The sequence below is a fragment of the Neoarius graeffei genome, chromosome 2, assembly GCF_027579695.1.
Source record: "Neoarius graeffei isolate fNeoGra1 chromosome 2, fNeoGra1.pri, whole genome shotgun sequence".
NCBI classification, from domain to species: Eukaryota; Metazoa; Chordata; class Actinopteri; order Siluriformes; family Ariidae; genus Neoarius; species Neoarius graeffei.
In genome coordinates this window covers 10,139,538-10,147,903 of record NC_083570.1, presented here as the reverse complement: position 1 = coordinate 10,147,903, position 8,366 = coordinate 10,139,538, and the positions used below count along the sequence as shown (strand labels likewise).

Sequence of the window (8,366 nt, the reverse complement as noted above, 5' to 3'; positions counted from 1 at the left end):
AAAATAAGACGTCACATTCTGATTTATTAAATTTAAGTTACAATAAAAGAGACAAATTCAATCCTGTACTCATTTCTGATCTTCTATTATATTATCATTGGTCATAAGCTTACTCATTTTTTTCCTTAGTTTGTCTTTGTTTTTCAAGTCCAAAGAAATACGATGAACTTTTTTCACCCTGTTCAATCCATCCAGCTCTTGATCGAGTGGAAGCTCCATTTATTGTGTACATTTTGTCTAGTTGAGACTGCAGTGACTGTAATTCTGAAATGTTTTCAAAGGATAGTTGTGTGTTATTTACTAATGTATTAATTTTATCAATCAGATCCTTTTGTTCTTGTCTCCTTTTACGTGAAAGTTTTTTACCCATGCCAATTGCTATTTGTTTGACGTTAAACTTAAACCATTCCCATTTACTCCTATCAGACATGTCTAACTCTTCAACCTACAAAATAAGAGACTTCACCTGATCACAAAATTCACCGTTCTGTAATAAGTCGTGATTAAATTTCCAGATATTAGGAAGGATCTTATGTTGCTTAGATGTGAATAAGTTTAGACTAATCGTACAATGGTCTGTGAGCGGAGAGGCTGAAATTTCACAATCTAAAATATCATTATACAGCTCACAAGAGATAAGCCAGTAATCTAGTCTCGAACACTGACGATTTCCTGCAGCATTAAACCGTGTATATTGAATACAAGTTGGGTTTGATGACCTCCAAAAATCAATTAGATTTATTGTTGTTCACAAATTCAGTATAATGTGGCTGTAAACAGGTTGTGGATTCCTGTGAGGTATTTGACCTAACCATGAATCAGGGTTCAACCCCCGAACATTCAATGATACAAAAGAAATCATAATTGTTTCAATATGCACTGAACTTTGTTTTAATATGCAGGAATGAACATGTTGTCCTTATTAACATCCTATCACAAAAAAAACCACCACTATTTTCACACATGCAAACTCCTCACCTTTCGGCGAAATTCGCCGTTTTGGTCCCAAAATAGGTCACTTGTGTGAATCGTGTAGATCCCAAGAGTTTTTTTTTTGGGGGGGGGGGTAGGCAGGCTACAACGCTATTGTTGCCAAACATTTCACTTACAAGGTTACAGCCAATCAAGATAAACAGTTACTAACACGCTTCTTTTCCATTGGAGTTCTGATCAGCTGGTGCACAACCCACTGCTGGTTGCCAGTCCTCGCTTACGAATATTCCACAGATTCAGACCGCAAAGTCACCTTTTTATAGAGAGATCTGGCAACCTCATCTCGCGACTGGATCTGAATACATATGGAACGGTTTCCAGCGCGCTCGGGGGTGAATAACCATGGGCGGATCTACCGGGGTGGCATATGCCACTCTAAAAGAAAGCCTTGCCACCCCTGCTGCTACCCCAGTTGGCAGCGACGAATTCAAAGAAAAATTACGGCCAATTTGACATTTACGTGCGCGAATTTCCAATGTCCGACTGCGGCGAATGCAGCACGAGATAACGCCAGAGATGGGTTGTTTTGGAAAATTGAGAGGCGCGAAGCGAGGGAGCCAGGAGTCGCGAGGAAAGGGGTAAAAGCTGATTAACTATCTATCAACAAATGAAATTATAATGAATGAACAGTGCTAGCATAGTTGCGATGCTGATTTTGAGAGGATAAAAATCAGGTTGGAGAAGGTTATTTAGCTAACTATACATGTAAGGCAAAAAAAAAAAGTGTGTTTCCGGTAACCCGACCGATCGAGAATTTCCGCGTCGAAATTGCCGACCGTAAATTTTTATTACGAATTTCCCTCGATATTTTAGTGTAAGCGGCGTTAGTTTGTCATAATTTTTTGTTTCAACGCATTCAAGTTGTGAAAGAAACGATAAAAAGTAAAATGTTTTGCCACTTCTATCAGCCCTCCTGGCTGTAATGCAAATTGCTTCCTCTTCAGTATACAAGTGCACTTCCATGGCAGGGAAAAACACTACATTTTGCCGCCTATGTAGTCCCCTATTTATACAAATAGGAGTCATTCAGGATTCAGCCATGTTTTTGCTCCGTGTTTTTGCTCGACCCAAGTTCTACAGTAGGCTCGGCGAGGCCGGCTGCTTTTAATGGAAGTAGCCTAGCCTAGGACGTTCAACCATATTTTCACGTTATTTCTTGATAAGGTGTTTTCACATTATCACATGAAAATATCATGAAATAACGTGATAATTTCGTATCATGAAATTATTACATGATAAATATATTGTAAAAACGTGATAACTCTGTTAACAATATCTTTTCACGTAATTACTTGAGTCTAAGCCAATTTTTATTTTTTTTGAGTGTGGCAGCAATACGCTTCCGCAGATCATAACTCGAACTCTTGCGATATTTTTTTTATTCGTTTAAAGATTTAAAACACTTATTTTATTATGATGTGTGGTATAAAGGATTCTGTGCCAAAATACTATTTTGTAAGATGTTTACTTGTGTTAATTTTTTCGAACAAAATAAAACAAATTAAGAAAAAAATTTCCTACCTACCGACCTTATTTTAGTATTTCATGTTACCTGAAACACACTTTTTTTTTTGGCCTAATGTTAGCTAGGTCTGACATTAGTTTTGTGTAAAGTCGGCCACAAAAGTTAATATTGATTCACCGTCTGTCAAGGAAAACATTGCTATTGGCTGAAGCTTATGATTCAAATATTGAGGATCTTAAACATGAGTTACATCAGACGAGGAGAGGACTAGACAGAAAAAAGGGGGAACAGGAGAGTCCTACCACTCTCATGGAGTTCACTGTTTTTGGACCCATACCAAGATGATGATGTTGGTTTTTTTTTGAGTTGTTCAGGTTGTGTAAAATAGCGGTTGTCTTGCCTGTGAGCAGTGCATCCTGTGAACGAAGTTTTTCATCTCTCAGGCTCATAAAGACTTATTTGCGGTTGACTATGACAGAAAAGAGACTATCAAGTTTGGCTGTACTCAGCATTGAATCAAAGCGCACAAAAGCATTAGATCTTGATAAATTTGTGAAGCGTTTTGCTGAGCAACATGGAAATCGCCGCATTCAGCTGTTGTAGGCATGACAAGTTCATGTTCTGCTCACTGGTGAGCCTTTACAAAGCGTGAGGAAAAAAAACTATAAAATGTGACACTGGTGTAAATGGTTTAAATCATGCTGAACTTGAAGCAGTGTTGTTATTGTTGTTTTTTAGTGTCTGTTCTTTTGCATATACAGCATAAAACTGTCCAGAAACGGTATAGACCTCATCTGAGAATGTGTGTTCTTCGTGAACAATAAAGGCATGAGATTAAGTTTATCTGTATGAGTTTGTAAATGGCAGTCTGTGCCCTTTTGTAGTGTGTACATACTATTTGTCGTCAAACTGTGATTAAATTCAGTATATATACATGTCTGTAATACGTTGCCACCCCTCAAAAATTCCTGCCCCCCTCTTGCCACCCCATAAATATTTTTCTAGATCCGCCCCTGATTTCACATAGGTGATGTCTTTAAGAAAATTGACAGACAGGGATTGGCCAGGTGTGTCCTCTGGGGTAGGTCTGTTAGATAGCACAGGCAGTAATATATACCTTTTTGTAAATAGCCCACTGTGTTGTACACAGGGGTGAAAATTAACTTCACAAAATATCAAACTTTACCGGCCACTGACAAATAAATGGTACAATTTACCGGCCACTCAACAGTAACTTATTAAGACATGTTTATGGAAAGTTATTTTGTACTGTATTAAATTCAAGATGTCACTGGTTGCAATTTTTTTTGTAACGTAGACTACGAAATGTACTTTTGCGCGCGTGCCGTGTCCCCGTGCGTCCTTCTCACCTTTTTCACCCCTGACCAGTTTGCATGCCTGATTTTGAAAATTGAGATTTATGTTTAAACCCACTTCTTGAACAGTTAAATCAGTTTAACTCTCATCTGATAAAACACAGACTTATATCAGACTTTACAAAGTACCTGAGTGTTTGCTTGCTGTAAACATCCATATTTTTTTACCAATGTGCCTGAGATTTTTTTTTCCTTTTATGAATAGAAGCAATTGTATACTTTACCAAAGTGCCTGAGTATTTACTTTCTGGAAGCAGCAATTAGGGATCAACTCTTTGTCCATCAATAAGTGCATCACCTTCTCTTAAAGGTCCCATGGCATGAAATTTTCACTTTCTGAGGTTTTTTAACGTTAAAATGAGTTCCTCTGACCTTCTTAAGTCACCCCAGTGGCTAGAAATTTCATAATGTGTAAACCAAACTATGCCCAACATTTGAGAATGGTGCGTCAAAACGGCACGTTGATAAACTCTTCCCTTGCCTACGTCAGCAAGGGAGATGATCCCCACACCCCCCCTCTGGATTCCCACCCACTGTATGGATTGCCCGCCCAGCTCAAAAGTTGCCACCAAACATGGAAGTTGCACTGTACATGGATGTGACAACACAGAAAGGAGTCTGTTTTTCCTGCCGACGGGAGAGCCCCTGAAGACACAGTGGCTTAATTTTATTTACTCCAATAATACGCCGTCGAGTCTACCTAAGACGGTGTATGTTTGTCTGAAGCATTTTCCTGATGAATGTTTCCACAACTTGGGACAGCACAGGGCAGGTTTTGCACATCAACTGTCACTGAAGCCTGGGTCCGTACCAAGCATCCCTGCTGCATCAGCCACAAACAGCGAACAAGTAAGTGTATAACTGTTAAGTCGTTTTGCCGTGTTTTAAAATCGGTGCCACGTTAGCCTTGCAATGGCTACATTAGCTGTGCAGCTAACCGCTTCCTGCAGTTAGCCAGGTACTCTGCGTTACAAAACCAAAAAGCATGCAGCATGCTCTGTTAAACTGAGTTTAGTCTGGAAATTGACTGTAACTTATGAGCTTATGTTTTGCCGTGTTTTAAAATTGGTGCCACGTTAGCCTTGCAATGGCTACATTAGCTGTGCAGCTAACCGCTTCCTGCAGTTAGCCAGGTACTCTGCGCTACAAAACCAAAAAGCATGCAGCATGCTCTGTTATAATAGCCAATCAAAACAGTTTTTACAAAGACACCCACATTCTTTTTTTTAAGTCACTCGTTCATTTTATTTGTTTGTTTGTTCAGTAAAAACCCAAACATTTGTTGAATTTATTTTATTTCCTCGCGTCGCACCTTAATGACGTCAGCGCGCGGTATTTTTCCCTTCGCGGTTTGTTCCTTCTCTCTCGCCATAGTAAGACACCCACATCCGCTTGTTCTGACCCACTGGAGGTAGCGTCACAGTGCTGTTAGCCAATCAGAGGTAACACGTTTACATGTCATGAATATTAATGATAAGACCCGCCCCCACCCTCTACCCTTCCCCGCCTCCTGCTTCTCATTAGCAAAACGACGCACTGGGAAAAGCGCTGAAATGGGGCTTTCTCCCAGGAGGCTATATCTACGTGCCGAGGGTTCATTTCGAGAAAGGCTGCGGATATAACATCCGGAAACCTCCACGAGCCCGTTTAAAGCATCAACAAACCACCATGCCATGGGACCTTTAAGGAGGCTTTTTCCCATTTCGTCTGGCTTCTTGCACCTTGGACTACAACTTGGTGCGGGCCTCCTGATCTTCCTTTGAAAAATCCTCCTTGAACTGAATGTTCATTTCTTTGCAACCTCTTGTGTAACCCACCTAAGGTTCATAGAGTGCTCATATGTATTGGAGCAGTGTCTAAGTTCATAGGAGGGGTTAAGAGAGAGAACGCTGGACACAATAAGGAACTGGAGCTACAGGATACTTTAAATATGTTGGATTATAAAAAAAAAAAGATTAAACCAATTAAGAGTTCTCTCACTAAGCCGACAGTCTAGTGTTAACTATGTGTATAACCTCAGAGGAGGATTGAAACTTTGAATAATTTTATACTTTTTTTTTAGTGTAGATTTTCCATTAACTATAGTGGTAGATATAATTTACATCAATGTGTAAATGAAATCGGGTGTCATTTGAATAGATCTGTATGATAAAACATATTAGCCAAAAAGTATGTACATGAATGGAAATGGTATTGAATCAGTCTTTTTGCTCTGTATTGTAACACTGTTTATCATCTTTTTTAAGGTGGCAGTTTATGGGATGGCAATACAAGCTCTGCACATTTGAGGATTCTTCAAAAGGGGAGCTTCTCAAGCATTATCGAGTCAAGCACGGTACCTTTGGTTGTGGCTATTCAGTACCCTGTCTTCATTTAAGCTGTCCTTGCTCCTTTAAGACATGGGGTGGCCTGCGTACACACTTGTCTAGATCCCACAGTTCACAGGAAACTGAAGAGTGTGAAGGTGTGCAATCTTTCAGATGTAAAATTTGTGACTCATTTTATCCTAGTACAAAAGACTGTTTTCAGCATATTAATTCCCACTTGAAAAGACATGAAACCATTGAATGTGCTTTTAATGGATGTGAATTCAAGACAAACATATATGGGACTTATGCAACACACAGAAGTAGAAAACACAAGTCCCATTCATGGAAAGACTTAAAGACTGATGTGATCGCAAAGCATCCCGTTGCTACTGAGAATGAAATTGACTCTCCTGTGTTGGAATCACATGGTCACGTGGACATAGATACCACCTTAGAGTTGGGTTGTGAAAGGGATACTTCAGGTGAAATCATGAAAAATATTGGTTCTCTCTTGTTAAAATTGGAAAGCATCTATAATGTCTCTGGCAATTATCCCTTACGAAATGAAAGTATATTGCAATATACTAGAATTTATATTGCAATACATTAGAAAATATGTTTCAATATATGAGAAACTTGCTCATATATTTGAAAATATATAGCAATATATGGATGAACAACCTGTTGCTATATATTGATTCATATATTGTAAAATACATTGCTGTGCAAACAAAAACTGCCTTACATTATTGCATGTGTGTTTATTGAATCAATGTATTTTTATAAGTTAAGCAAGCTCATGCATAGGTTTACAGAGAGCTTGATCAACAATAGTCCAAATCACATTTCGCATGACATTCATTACATTTTACATTATATAGCCATATATGGATGGACCATATATGGCTATGTATTGATTCATATTGTAGCGACTTCAGTCTAAAGAGTCGCTGAGAGGCTAAGAATGGGCCTGGATGTCAGACGCGCTAACAAAAAACTCACTGAGATTTTTAATCAAAGATCAAAGTGTTTATTAGCAAAACAAAAAAGGTTAACTCATAATAAAGTGTACAAGCTAAACCAAAGTAATCAGAGTGATAAACGAAAAAATTGCGAAAATGGCGGTCAACAAAAAGTACGGCAACCCACGCTCACCCCCTCTCTCTCCCTGAAACAAAGGAAAAGCAACAGGTGAACATAAGTGCTAGACCCCGCCCATAATCACGTGACCCGCTACTAAAATAATAACAAACTAAATAATACTCAAAATAAACAACACCAAAACAACCCTTAACCTTAACCAACAGAAAAACACATTCATGGCTCCTAGACATATAAAATGTAGATGACAGAGAGTATTATAAATTAAATTATCATTAACAGCAGCAAAAAATGACATGACATTTCATCCTCAACATTTTATTCCTCCACATGACATTTCAGTCCTCCACACTGGAACGTGGAGGTATACATGCATAAAGGTTGGCATAATGTGGCAGATCAACTAACATACATTTCCTGTTGAATTTCATCACATCAAAAACCTGTTTCCTGCCCTGTGACACACTTTTCAAGCCAACTACATTTTCTAAATTTAGCACTGAACTGTGTGATTTATCATACTGTCTTCCAACAGCAAAACATTTTCTGTTATCAAGTCTCTCTCCCACAATGTAATAATACACAGTGAGTGTGTCCATTATCCAACAAAACAGTGAAGCTGTTCCTTTTCATTACTCTAGTGAACTGCTCTGGGTAATACAGTTCTCCTTTGACGAAAGTTCTACTGAATATTTTCACAACTGTATCTGTGGTGACTGAAAGTTTCTCTCTCATAGCCAGTATCTCTTCATTAGTAAGTTTTCGTACATAGTGTAAACCAAGGGTCACAACTTGATCTGCTACTCTTTCAAACTGTTTCAGCTTTTTTTCACCAGTCAAATTGTTATACAGCTGTATACATCTAGGCACAGCATTTCTCAGTGCATTGTTTTTCAAAAGAGGCAACACTTGTCTACATATACAGTATGTCAATTGTTTCATTATTTGTAAGGGGACACACTGGGTGCCATGAAACATCTTCAGTATCTCCCCATTAAAAGACTCAAAAATATATCCTGAATGTGCTCACAAAGGTTCCCAATGTCTCACAAAGTCCGGCAAAGGAAGACATAAATGTACGTTAAATGACACATTTTCCTTTCCATACAGTGTTTCAAACTG

The 8,366-nt window shown here is 38.6% G+C and overlaps 1 protein-coding gene across 1 annotated transcript in view; it reads left to right on the top strand.

Moving 5' to 3' along the window:
• The window catches only part of LOC132880197 (tripartite motif-containing protein 16-like), a 298,595-nt gene that overhangs the window by 188,839 nt on the left and 101,390 nt on the right, over window positions 1–8,366 (top strand). The window lies entirely within an intron of this gene.